The following is a 14,872-nucleotide window of genomic DNA, read 5'->3' as shown; positions in this document are numbered from 1 at the left end:
ACAAGTTGGAGAGAGACTGGACAAATGGGACTACCTTAAAATAAAAAGCTTCTGCACAGATAAAGCTATCACAACCAAGCTAGAAAGACAACTAACTAATTGGGAAAAAATATTTACCAGCAATATATCAGACAAGGGGTTAACATCCTGTATATACAGGGAACTCAAGAAACGAATCCCTCCCAAACCTAACAAACCAATTACTAAATGGGCAAGGGAACTAAAGAGGGACTTCTCAAATGAAGAAATAAAAATGGCAAAGAAACACATGAGGAAATGTTCATCATCCCTGGTGGTGAAGGAAATGCAAATAAAGACAACCCTGAGATACCACCTTACCCAAGTCAGAATGTCCCACATCCACAAATCAGCCAACGACAAATGCTGGAGGGGATGTGGAGAACGAGGAACGCTATTACACTGCTGGTGGGAATGTACACTTATACAACCACTTTGGAAAGCAGTCTGGCGGGTCCTTAGAAAGCTAAAGATTGACCTCCCTTACGACCCAGTCATACCACTTCTAGGCATCTACCCTGAACAACAGGAACCAATATACAAGGACACGTGCACCTCCATGTTTATTGCAGCACTGTTCGCAATAGCTAGGATATGGAAACAACCTAGATGCCCCACCACAGATGAATGGATCCAAAAATTGTGGTATCTATACACAATGGAATATTATGCAGCCATTAGAAATGACAAAATAATGGCATTTGCAGGGAAATGGATGGAGCTAGAAGGAATCATGTTGAGCGAGGTAAGCCAAGAACGAAGAGACAAACAGTACATGGTCTCCCTGATAAGTGGATGATGAATCCAAAATGTTAGGTGATATGACAAAACTAACAGGACTTAAGAAACAAAGAACTCCCACTCATCTGGTTGAACCACTACCAAATATCCCCATGCTGCTGATCACATATATGGTATATAACATGTGAGCACCGTTATATATTACAGACTGTGATAGACAATTTGCTCCAGGAAAGTTAGAATGAACTTGTGACTTTAAATGAGCATCATTATTCCACAATACTGTGAATTTCCGGAAATTATGTAATCACTTAATCACAATCAAAAAAAAAAAAAAAAAAGAAGAACCTCGGGGAAGGGAGGGAGGGAGGGGATGGTAGGGGGAAAACAATGGAGGGGGTAACAATGTTCAAGAGGAAGTGTACTCATTACCTCACTCATGTAACTGTAACCCTCTGTATAGTATCTTTACAATTAAAAAAAAAAGTCAAGGCTTTCATGAATAGGACAGGTGAATCATAAACATTTCAATATGTATTCCAAATTTTTTAATGGGTCTGAAACAGCTAAAATATCACATTATACATAAGGGCCCAGGCACTAAAAGATGAGGCACACAGAAAAGTGAACCTATGTCAAATTTGACTTGGGTCAAGTTGTCTTTGGGGATTTTTTTTTCAGTCCCCATGAAAGTATATTTCATTTAAAGTGGTAAGCAATAATACACATATTGGAAGTGTAATAAATTAATATGAAATGTTCCACCATGGGGTCCATTCTACTGAAGAGGCTAGTAATTCATGAGCCATACTTTTGGTAACCAGTTTATGTTACAATAATCTTTGTTATGTTACAAAAGATTCACTGGTTTACAGTGTGTTACACACTTGCAAATCCCTAACCTATAAGGCATTTATTTTTTACTTAAGATTTATAAAATCATGTCCATCTTAAGATGCCTTTGGGCACTCATGTAGTATAAAAGCAGAAACAAAATTCTAACAAAAAGAATAGCCTGGCTCTGTTCAGATTTACTTTTTGTTCTTTTTAAAGCACTAAACAAAAGCAGTATGTCTTATTCCTGTAGGTCAACCCAAAGGGCCAGCTCTATAAAGATTTATACAATAAAAAGTCTATCTCAAGAAAACACTGCTATCTATGGACACTAAAGAGTTGAGCCAACTAGCAATGCCTCCCTGGAAGTAACTGCTAAGATACCTAAAGGCTTAAAGTACAAATAAAAAAAAAAAATACTCTGAACTTAACTCCAAAGCCTCGCAGAACTACGTATGGTGCGTCTCCTGCTGCACTCTATGATGCCATATATACGAATATGGCTATGCACTGCACTGACAGAGCTCTTCTTTTTCATATACATTCACAGCTTGATCAGAAGGACTAAGTCAAAACACAATAACTGTCTTAATGTTAGACAAAGGTGAAATGGTAAGTAGAAAGTAAATGACAATGTAAGCCAGCATGATGGCTTCATGGTACAAGCCTGTAATCCTTGCTACTTAGAAGATGGAGATGGGGAAGGGGAATCGTGGTTCAAAGTCAGCCTCAGCACCTCACAAAAAAGTTTGCAAGACTACATCTTGACCCATGTCTGGGTGTGGTGGTGTGCACTCATCATCCTAACCCACAAAGGAAGCACAATGCCTGGATGTGGTGGCATATGCCTGTCCATTCCAGTGACCCAGGAAACACACAAACAAGTAGATTGCAATCCAAGCAGGCTGTGCTATAAAGTAAGACTCTACCTCAAAAACAAAACAAACAAAAAGCAACAACAACAAAAACCTTCAAGAAAGGGGCTGGTGGAGTAGCTCAAGTGGTAGAGTACTTGTCCAACATGTATAATGCTCTGTATTCAAGCTCCAGTACCCCCCCCCAAAATCCAAAAAATATTAATGTCAATATTTCTGATATCCTGAGAAATTTTAAGCTAGAGCACAGAAATGAAAAGCAACTAAAAAATTCTGGGATTGGCCATGTCTTGAAATCTCTATTAAGAGATAGTCAAAATCCTGTTTTTCTTCCCTTGTTTCTAGCAAGTTTAATATAAATCCAGTTGATTCTTCTAGTTGTATATAAGTAGAATCCTTGAGGTATCTATAACTATTGTCATATTTAGAAAAAGGTTAAAACAGTATTTTCTTATATAGAAAACTTACAAAAATTAAACTATATATTTAACTCACATATATACAGAAAGAGTGCACAAAGAGGTGGTTATCCCAAGAGTACAGTTGTGACTCAAGGGGGGACATAGGCCCTCTTCTCTACTCTCTCAGCAACACATCTCATCTCCCTCAAGAGCTTCAACCAAACTGTATCTCAGTAATCCCCAATTTGCATCTCCAAGCAAATCCTAGTATCAGCTCTCTGGAAACCTGTTTGGATGACTCATACCAATCTCAAACTTGCTCATATGCCAATACTAAATGTGTCGTATTATGACATTTTGAATATGCCCTTCTTCCAAATTTTTCCTATCTCAGTAAATGGTACGGCCACTGACTAAGTTGCTTATGCCAGAAACACACTGTCAAAGATAAGTTCTCCCTTGCTTTTCCTCTCTCTTACACACCTATTTTGTCCTCATGTGGGGGTCACCACCCCATCTACATCTTTTCATTTCTACTACTATCACCTAATCCAGAGCTTGCCATGCCATCAGGTCATCTCTCAGACCTGATTTTACCCACAGGACCATCCTGCTTGGCACATAACAGTTTCATAAAGCTAATTGGATTAGTAGCTTATTACTTACTTAAGGAGTTTAGCAAAACATTCTGGATTCCTGACTGGTCTTGGAATTAACTGAGCTGGCAGCATTTGGCATAAAATTAGACTTGTTAGGGGCTGGGAAGGTGGCTCAGTGGTAGAGTGCTTGCCTTGCATGCATGAGGCCCTGGGTTCGATTCCTCAGCACCACATAAGCAAAAAGAAAAAAAGCCGGAAGTGGCACTGTGGCTCAAGTGGTAGAGCACTAGCCTTGAGCTGAAGAGCTGACGGATAGCGCCCAGGCCCAGAGTTCAGGCCCCACGACCGGACCCAAAATTAATAAATAAATAAATGAATGAATAAATGAATGAATGAATATAAAATTAGACTTGTACTCAACTTGGTAGGACTTGTGTGAGACTTTCCACAGACTGAGTTCTCTGATTTGTTTGCCAGTATTCTGTTAGCTAGAGGAAAGGATGCCATCAGCAATGCTCTTTCAATAGTGCTATGCTTAGATGAATCTGCTATGTCACTTGGTCATCGAGAGCAAAGTATTTATGAGCCTTGTTTCAGTTCAAACTACCCTTTAAAATCTGAATCAGGCAGGGTGTTGTGGCCTACACCTATAATGCTAACTACTCAGGAGGTTGAGATCTGATGATCAAAGCTCAAAGCCAGCTCTGGCAGACAAACCCTTGAGACTCTTATCTCAAATTAACCAGCAAAAAGCCAGAAGGAGAAGTATAGCTCAAGTGGGAGAACTCTAGTCTTGAGCAAAAAAGCCAAGCAAGTTGTGAGTGGCAGGTGCTGTGCATGTATAGGAAAGCCCACAATTGATTAGAAAGGGCCCTGAAAAGGGACCTGGATAAAGTGGAATGAGACGGCACAGTAAATATACATGAATTGAAATAGCAGCTTGTCTGGCATGGAACAATAGGGGGCAGTGAGGTTGAAACAGAGTGACAAGGAAGCAGTTGCAGGAAATAAAAGTCTGAGAGGCATAGGGAGTCAGAGTCAGGAGTATCACAGTTTAAGGCCAGCTCAGGCAATAAATTAAGACACCTCCCCTCTCTATCTCACCAAACAAACCAGGCACGGTGGTTCAAGTTTATAATCTCAAGTATGCAGAAGAATAAGAAGAAGGATCATGGTCTAAGGCCAGTCCTAGACAGAAAGTATGAAACCCTATTTTTTAAAAAAGTACTGGGGGTGTGGCTCACATGGCAGAGCACTTGCTTAGCAAGTGTGAAGCCCAGGGTTCAAGCCCTAGTACCGCTCAAACTGTTTTTTACTAGACATTTGGGGGGGGGGGGGGCTGTACATGATGGCGTGTGCCTGTGGTCCCAGCTACTTGAGAGGAAGGGAAGAAGAGGATTGAAATTTGAGGACAATCTGGGCAACATCAGTGTAAGAGCCTATCTTAAAAACACACTAGACCCAACCGGCTCCAAGCCAGCCAGCATTCTGCCCCTGCCAGCATCCTCGCAGGAGCCACCAGGCCTCCAGTCAAAATGAGTGATAAGCCAGACATGTCCGAAGTGGAGAAGTTTGACAGCTCAAAACTGAAGAAAACTAATACTGAGGAAAAAAACACTCTTCCTTCAAAGGAAACTATCCAGCAGGAGAAAGAGTGTGATCAAACATCCTAAAATGCAGCTTACCTCTCAAGAGCAAGCTTCAATATCACCTGACATTCTTGCTTAATTTAGGCTTATTTCTGTAAAACTACATGTTTGTGGAGACTTGAGGCACCTGTAGATGATTTCTCTTCTATATTCCCTGGCTAAAAGGTCAACAGTAGCCAGTGTTCCCTTAAATTTGTTTTTAAAGTGAAATTTCAGGTGGTAGATGACATGCTGTCAGTAATCTCACTATTGATGACCTTTGAGGGTGTGGTCCTTGTGCCCCCTACAGAGTCAGTTTAACCTATAATGGATGCTTCATAATACTTTTGTAGTCTCTTAATTTTCATTTACAATAAAGCATTAAAAATATTTTTAAGCCGGGCACTGGTGGCTCATGCCTGTAATCCTAGCTACTCAGGAGGCTGAGATCTGAGGATCGCGGTTCAAAGCCAGCCCGGGCAGGAGAGACCGTGAGACTCCTATCTCCAATAGAAACCACCAAAAAAACCAGAAGTGGCACTGTAGCTCAAGTGGTAGAGTGCTCACCTTGAGCTGAAGAGCTGAGGGACAGCGCCCAGGCCCAGAGTTCAAGCCCCATGACCAACCAAAAAAAAAAAAAAAAGAAGTATTTTTTAAAAACACTAAAAGCAAAAGGAACAAGGGAGTGGCTGAAGTGGAAAGCAGAAGGAAAAGAAGAAAGAAATTTGGCTTTTCCGTGAATGAGATAGTGGCAGTAGTTTCATAATCTTCCAAACATACTACAAATCACTGAAATACACATTGTAAAGAGTTATACTTTATGGTATGTGAAATATGTCTTATTTTTTCACTGAAAAAGTATGCTGTAGCTGAGAACAGACTATGAAGCAGTAATCCAGACCATGGTGGGAGGTTCAGGAGGGTGACCTAGGGATGGTGAATGTGGTTCCAGTCCTGATTGATTCTGGAAATAAGATCAACAGAGTTTCTGACAACTAGATGTACTACTAGAGGAAAAGAGGACAGGAGAAAAACTAGTAGAGTGAAGGAAGGGCCTGTCTAAAAGGAAATGGACTCATTACCTCACTTAAGAAATGGTAACCCCTCTGAACATCATCTTTACGATAATTTTTAAAATTTTTTTAAAGAAATGTACTCATTATTTGCCTTGCGAAATGGTAACCCCACTGTATATCACCTTTATAATAACCATTTTAAAAATTTAATAATAGAGAAAAAAGAATGTAGGATGATGCTCAGTGCCTGACCTGAACTTGAACTTTTTGAACCCATATTTTCCCATCCTGCCAGGAATACCAACAAAGGACTAGAGATGGAGAAACATTTGTCTCCCGAGATAAGTATAAGGACAAATGTCAACATAGGAAGATATGAAAGTGACACAGAAGAGCTGGCCCTGACCACACTGCTGAGCTCAATTCCAAACTCAGATTCCTTATCCCAGTTACTTAAGCCAAAATTCCCTGACTTGTACTAGCATGTATTTCTAACTGAGATAGCTAGTAGGTTTCAACTTGTGTGCGTGTGTGCAGGTTGGGGGGGGTGGGGGGGTAACTGCGGTTTGAATTCAGGGCTTTTAACTTGCTAGGCAGGCATTCTAATACTGAAGCCATACCAACCAGACTTTTTTGCTTTTGTTAGGGTCTTATGCTTGGGCTGGCTTCAGTCATGATCCTCTTTCCTATGCCTACCACCTAGCGTGAATCATGGGTCATGCCACCAGACATGGTTTATTTTGTTATGGGAGTTTTAATCTTTTTGGGGGGTGGGGGTTTAGACTGGCCTTGAACCACAATCCTCTGATCTCTATCTTCCACAAAGCTAGAATTAAGGTCATGATCTACCTCACCAGGCCTTCTTTTAGCCTTTTTTAAATGCACAATTCAGCAGCATTAAGTACATTCACCATTACCAATATTCAGTTCTAGAACTTTTTATTTATCCTCAACAGAAAGTCTGTACCAATTAAACAATAACTCCCAATGTACTATCACCCCTAGACTCTGATCATCTGTATTATACTTTCAGTTTCCAGGAATTTACCTATTCTGGGCACTTCATATAAATGAAATTTAAAAAAAAAATTGTCCTCTTGTGTCTTGTCTTATTTTACTCACTGTAATTAAGCTTTCAAAGCTCATCTATATTGTGGCATCTATGAAAATTTCTTTTTTTTTTTTTTTTGGTTGATCGTAGGGATTGAACTCTGAGTTTGGGCACTGTCCCTGCACTCTTCAGCTCAAGACAAGTGGTCTACTGCCACAGCACCACTTCTGGTTTTCTAGTGGTTTTTATTGAAGATAAAGAGTCTCTCGGACTTTCCTGCCCAGGTTGGCTTTGAACCGCGATGCTCAGAGCTCAGCCTCCTGAGTAGCTAGGATTACAGGCGTGAGCCACCAGTGCCCAGCATGTATGAAAATTTTATTCCTTATCAATACTGAATAATATTACACTGTATGTAGATACCACATTTTGTTTACCGATCCAGTTGTTATTGATCATTTCCACCTCTTGACTATTGTGAAAAGTGTTTCCATAAATACTGGTGCCACAAGTATCTGGGTAGATCTCATTTTCACTCCTTTTGAAATACAACTACTAAATATACAGTGAATCTATGCTTAACTTTTTAAAGTAGACGGTTTTACGTTCATATTGACAATGCACAATTTTTCCACATCCTTGCAAACACGTGAATTTTTTTTTAATTTTTGACAACTGTCATCCTAATGGGTATAAAGTGGTTCCAATTGTGGCTTTTATTTACATTTTTAAATGACTGATACTGAACATCTTACCATGTGTCTTTGGACATTTGTACACCTTTGTACATCCATTTCTTTGCACATTATCCTTAAAAACACCAACCTGCTAAAAATTCCTCTAATAGCTTCCCCCTCCTATAGTTTAAAGTTAAAAATCCAGAGCACTACCTAATATTTAGAACCTTACTTTGCACCTCTCCTCTAGCCTGCTGTCAGCTCTAGGCTCCTCTCAGTCTGAGGAACCCACAGGTTCCTCCTGTCAAGACTTTGTACATGTGGCTCCTGCCTGCACCTCTTTCCTCCACTTCTCTGGTTATACCTCTGACTTCCTCAGGTCTCACTAGGACATCACTGCCTTTTGGGGGAAAAGGGAAAACTTCTGCACACAACTCATCATTTGGCAAACGAGACGACAGAATTACCCAGGTGACCGCATGCTTATTACCATTTTGCGCTCTTGAGTCCAAGCTCCTTAAAGTAAGTTTCCCTGTCTTACTCATGTTACTGGAAAACTCCAAGCTTCCAATAAATATATGCTTCATGATACACAAATGAAATTTCTCTCCTTTTTGTGAAAAATCTGCTAAGTTCTAAGTTGTTTCAAAAATACTCCTGGCCACAAAAGTCATATTTTAAAATTTCAAATTCTGTAGTGTAAATTATATAAAACTATCATGCTTTATTTGTGATACTCATTTAGTTGCCCAAATCAGAATTCTCTTTGCAGCAAATCTGCAAGTACACTGCTCTCTAGAAACACCTCAAAAATATTTATATATTTTCAGTAAAGATGGACAGAATTATTTCAATTTCAACCATTTTCACTCCACCCAAATGGTATAGGTTTGCCAGACTGAAACAATTCATTTCCTACTCATTTACACACTTCCCTATGAAGGCAGCATGAAGAATGCCAAAAGGAGTGCCTCTCTCTACAGACTATATGTATGCTTTGTAATTTGCTGGAAATTGAAATCATCAGTAATCATTTCTTTCTATTCTCTTGTCAAGATAGTCCTTTTCCTTCTTTTTTTTTAAAGAGCTTTCTTTTCAGGTTTTGCCAATACATTTTAAGTCATTTTTCCTCTCCTTTTAAAATGAAACTATGACTACAAAGTTCAATTTTTTTAAATAGCGCATTCCTTAGAAAGGAACAGAGAATTTCAAGGCAAAATTTCTTTTTTGCTCAATTTCAGCATTTATCTCTCCCTAGAGATATGCAAATCAGAAGTGAGATCCCTACATGAAAAGAAAACATTGCAATAAGATGTTTACCTGAAAACCACACTATAATTCAAATTCTGTTAAGGGTCATTGTCAACATGCTTGGGCCAAGAGCACAATCTACCTTTAAATTGTTGTAAGCTGATGGAAGGAATAAAAAGTTTGCCATAGCATTCCTCTAAAGAGAGTAGATGTGCAATAAATCTATAAGGAAGTGGATACAGCCAGCAGATATTATAGAAAAGGCACCAGGAAAAATCAATGACTGCACACAGGGACTACAGAGCCCATGGGAAAGAGGAGGAAACCTATAAATTCTAAAGATTTAGGATCTTTGAGAGGGTTTACATTGTATTGGGTATTTTCTTCCAAAATCTAGGCTCCCGGTTTAAGACTGTGAAGGCTAACTTCTTAATCAGAAGTTCATATCTTAACAAGTAACCTAAATGTTACTCCTCTTAATGCTCAGTTCCATAAATTTGCTTGGTAATTCAGAGACAGTCAGTCATAAAGCATCCCTGGGCATTCCAATGAGCTACGAAGATGGAAAGATAAAGCAGGATGCTATCAGGGTCATCACAAATCCCAGATATCTACCTGTAATGTTCTCTTTCTAAAGCTGTCACTTCATGTAGCTATTACAGTGATATGGATAATGGATGTGAAACACCCAACACTGCTGGTACAGGACAGATACTAACAAATACTATCTGCCCTCCTTTGATCAGATGGGTCTTACCCAAAGTCTTATCACCATAGTCCTGGTAACCTAATTGGGAGAGCAGTATCTCTGTACCCAAACAGCATTTCTGCAATTTGAGAATTAGAAAGAATACAAGATTTCATTAGGCTCTAATTTCAGCAATGTCACACTAAAAGAGAGAAGCGATGCAAAATGACAGTTGTAAGGAAAGGAAAAGCCTTGATGATGGTACCTACTGGGCGTTGGCAAAAAACTTCCCCAGGCAGCTAACACCAGGAGTGACAGTAGCTGAGTCTCAGAATAACACACTGCTTCTCCCAAGACCTCTCCATATATGCTGTCCTCTCTGCCTCGGGCCTCCTCCACAGTGCTTCTCAAGGGGACCAGGAGCTCCCATTGCCAATCCTATCTTTTATGACCTCTTGGCAGCCAATGCAGTGGATCACCTGGTTCCATAAATACTTCCCTGCTTAGCTTCCTGTAAATTTACCAAGACAGCACTCTGCCACTGCCCCACCCTGGGTCCCGGATCCTCCTCCATCCTCAACTTCTTCATACCAGTGATTACATTCAGTCTCTCAGTATCTTATGCTGAATACTCTTAAATTTAAGAATACTGCTACTATCAAGATGTATCACAATTTTTAAGTACTTTTTTCTACCTTTACTGCTTCCATCCTTTTCCAAGCTACCATGAAGACAATCACCTGTGTGCAGTCTTGTGCTGAGCTCAATGCTTCTGGTCTAGCTAAGTCTGAAGAATGCTATAGGGAAGGCAAGGCTTAGACATCAGGTGGGGTGAGGATCAACCTGGGCAAAGGACATTCTAAAGAGAAAGAATCAAGAAACTAGCACAGTATAAACTTGTAATCTATAAACACCTTGCATGAGTTAAGTATAAGGTTTCAACAGAACTTGAGACTTGCAAAGCAGATGGAGGGGCTAAACTAAGTATTCATTACATGTTGGGTATTATTTCAATTCCTTTATGGTGTTTTCAGCCAATGCAATCTGGATTGTTACAATCTTTCTCCTATAAAGGAGTCACACTGTCACTATCTCCATTAAATTTAGGACAGAGAAGTTAAGTGACTTGGCCAAAATCACTATAAACTACTAAAGACCAGACTGACTCAAAAATGTACCCTTCAACAGTAAACTGAATTGTCTATGTGCAAAGGACCTTTGTTTTCATGGCATAGATGAAGAGGAACCATTCGAAAGTTCACACTAGGGAAAAACATGGCATTGCATTTTAGCAAGACAAGTGTAAAATATGGACAAGATAGGGCAGAAATCAAAGTCAAAGTAAGAGATGTTGGGGGGCAAGACATAAGGCAAGGGGCAAGTCAAAGGACAGATTAGAGGAACAACCTAGAAGCAGAAATTATTAAGGTTTTCAAAGTGTGGATGGAGGCTGAAGGCTCAGGTATTCTTACTATGCCTTTTACCACTCTCCTCCATGTACTTATATTAAAATAAAAAATAAGAAATCAAAAGTTGAATTTAAATCAAAGAATCATCATGTCATGAACTGGGTCAGTATCCAAATACCACAGAACAGGAATCTAATAAACCTGGATGGGAGCATTTGGCTTAGGACCAAAATGTAATTAAGTGCTTCTGCCCTTCCTTATATTCAGTTTTGTGTCTTACAATTGTCTTATCTTCAGGCCAAGTCAGAACAATTACAACCTGAAGCATGACCAGCACATTTAGACTTGTGTGCAAAGAAAGAGCACAGAATGACATAATGGGATGAATGGCTGAGTTGTATGCAGTGTTCTGGTTGAATTTACTGTCCTGACCACATGGTAGTGCGAAGTATAAAAGTCGTCTGGACAGAGAATATAGGAAGTAGGAACCACCAAGAGGGAGAACGAGATGACTAGGTGGGCCCAATCCCAAAGAAAAAGAAATTGTGAGAGGAATCTATGGGGCTTGATTATTTAATACTCACTAGTCATACTCAGGGGCAAATAGAGTGATATACATATTATTAATATATTAGAAAAGGCAAAAAGAAAATGAAGGGGGCAAAAGTACACAGAATCACCATACCATGTCAGGTCACTCTGCAATTACATTTAGTGTCAAGACAATGGCAAGGGGCTATAATTTTCACTTGATATTGATTAGGTTTTGAGGGAACCTAGTCACTAATAAAACAGGTCAAGGATCCAGGAAATGGAGGGTTTTTTCTTTGTTACTGTTTTCATTTTCTTTTCTTTTTATCTTTTTGTCCGTTTATGTGTCTTTGGGAGGATAAGGGGAGGAAGAGAAACAAAAGGATAAAGGGTAAACAAATGCAGCAGTGGTACTCATTAGACACTATGTTGAAAATGAGCCTTTTAATTTGTGGGTGGGTATGAGAGGGAAAAACTGAAAGAGTGCAAGGTAAAGGGTGACATTGTCCAAAAAGAAATGTACTCATTACTTTACTTGTATAACCTGAACACCTCCATACATCACACCTTTCTAATAACAATTTAAAAAACAGATCAACAAACAAAGCTGTCATCAAAGCTAGCTTTACTTGAATCCTAGCATCAGTAAGTCTGACATCTTGAGTACTGAGAGGACAAAGAAATAAATAACCTAGGCCAATCTTATACCACAGTCCCGACTACCAGTGAAAGTTGAGAAGGTTGGGACACATGGTCCCTAAAAGACTCAGGGCAAAAATCTTGTTAAAAGATTCTAAACAGATAATGACAATTTGCCTTGTGAAAGTAAAAATGTGTTTGTGACTTTAACTAAGTATCACTATTCCACAATACTGTGAAATCTATGTAATCACCTAATCTCAATTTAAAAAAAAAAAGTGAGAGAAGGGATGGGTTAGGAGAGATGGGTGACAATGTTGTCAGACACTTTGTACTCATATACTGTTTTGTAGATGGGAACTTCTTTGTACAACTACTTAAAGATACAATAATAAAAAATGTATGCCAGGCGCTGGTGGCTCACACCTGTAATCCTAGCTACTCTGGAGGCTGAGATCTGAGGATCGAGGTTCAAAGCCAGCCCAGGCAGGAAAGTCCGTGAGACTCTTATCTCCAATAAACCACTACAAAACCGGAAGTGGCGCTGTGGCTCAAGCAGTAGAGCGCTCGCCTTGAGCTGAAGAGCGCAGGGACAGCGCCCAGGCCCAGAGTTCAAGCCCCATGACCAACAAAAAATAAATAAAATAAAAAATGTAAGAAAAAAAAAAGACTCTAAATAGGATGTCCTTGGCCACAAATGCCAACAGAAATAATCCTTCTACTTATGAGAAAATGAAGTGATCAGACTTCCCAGTGGTTATCTAAAACAACTAGATAACAGATAAACAATATAACTAAAATGATTTAAGACCAATTACTAAACCATTGGGAAGAAGTTGCATATCTAGTGGTTTCTACAGCTATTAATACTGGGCACATGGAACACATCAAGAAAATACACTGTTAACTGAGTTCATTTTTTTTCAGTTCAGCTTTTCTACTACGTGCCCCAACCCACATCTCACATAGTAAGATTCTTCTGGAAAACCTCATTAGTCTTATCATGGAAATATGTCTTTTGATTATAGAAGGTTAATGATAATGCTTTTAATACCTAACTATTACACCAAGAGTTTGGTGGAAGGATTTAAAAATTCTGCCAATTACAGCAGAATCATTCAGGTATCTGACACTTTTTGCTTTAGAATTCAATTGGGAAGAAATGACAAAATACCATCACTATCACTAGGTAAGTCTACCTTGAAACAATTATACATACAAAACAAAGAAGAATAGTAGTACTTAATAAATTTGGTGATTAGACAGTATAGAGAAAATTAAACCAATTGCAACTTTAAAATTTTTACAACAAATTGAGACTCTTTTCAAGTCACAGTTTTGGTGTTTCATTCTGTACATCAATCATACATACACGACTGTTTCAATAACACAAAATAATGTTTTGTTTTGTATAAGTCTGCCTTCTAAAGGGGTTTAACTGAGTATTCTTTGTTTTGCTACAATCTTTAATGGACTCCAAATTCCTTGAGGGTCACACCTCCAGCCCTGGAAGGCACACTGCAGAGAACAAGTACTGGGTAAATACATGTGTAATGAATGAATGAAATCAAAGAAGGATTGAATGATGCCTAATGTGTGGGATGAAATTCTGGTGGCAACAGAGAAGGGTTTGTTTTGGGGGGTCTTTTGGGTTTGTGGGTTTTTGTTTTGGTTTGTTTTTGGCCAATCCTAGGGCTTGAACTCAGGGCCTCGATGCTGTCCCTAAGGCTCTCTGTGCTCAAGTCTAGTGTTCTTCCACTTGAGCCACAGCACCGTTTTCCGCTTTTTCTGAGTATTTTATTGGAGATAAGAGTTTCACAGATTTTCCTGCCCACCCTGGCTTGGAACCACGATCCTCCGATCTCAGCCTCCTGAGTAACTAGGATTACAGGCATGAGCCACCAGTGCCTGACTTTTTTTAATTAAAAAAAAAAATGTCTTATGAAACCTTCTTGTCTTCAGGTCACCTCCGTGGTAAGGAACTAAAAGCATTGCCCCCATTACAATGGGGCCTGAGACAGGACTGGGAGTGGAGGACTGCTCTGCCTAATGAGGACAGGATTTGCCATTCCAAGAAGAAATCATGAAATGCAGGCAACCACTGAAGACTGAGAGCAAATGTATATGGAGAAAATATAGACAGTAGCATAATGGAAAAGAAATGCTAAAAACACTTTTGTCTGTACTCCCTTACCTCTAAGCCCTTATCACCAGATAATTCCTTTTAATATTCACATGCCTCCACCACTGAAAGTGAGGTCAAAGCTATCCAAGAAATGTTCTAAAAATGCATGCCTCCTTTTCATAGCATTAGCTAAATGTCATTCCAGCCAGATAATATATTTCTGCAGTTACAATGTAACATAAAACATCATAGCTACAGATGACTTTAACATATTTTTTTGAAATTCTACTATATATGTCACATACCTTGAGATTATGCTTCAAAACATATTTTAAGATTTTCTAAATAATCCAGTGTAAAAGATTTATACTTTATATCTATTAGATGTAAGT

At 39.1% G+C, this 14,872-nt stretch overlaps 1 protein-coding gene and 1 pseudogene across 1 annotated transcript in view; one reads left to right on the top strand and one right to left on the bottom strand.

The window, feature by feature from the left end:
- Positions 1-14,872, bottom strand: part of Btbd9 (BTB domain containing 9) — a 333,829-nt gene that overhangs the window by 247,709 nt on the left and 71,248 nt on the right. The window lies entirely within an intron of this gene.
- LOC138828104 (thymosin beta-15A pseudogene) lies at positions 5,004-5,141 on the top strand (annotated as a pseudogene).

This window comes from Dipodomys merriami, unplaced genomic scaffold (assembly GCF_024711535.1).
Source record: "Dipodomys merriami isolate MVZ:Mamm:240054 unplaced genomic scaffold, mDipMer1.0.p SCAF_16, whole genome shotgun sequence".
In the NCBI taxonomy this organism is placed as follows: Eukaryota; Metazoa; Chordata; class Mammalia; order Rodentia; family Heteromyidae; genus Dipodomys; species Dipodomys merriami.
The sequence above is the reverse complement of the archived record's forward strand: the minus strand, read 5'-3'. Positions and strand labels throughout refer to the sequence as shown.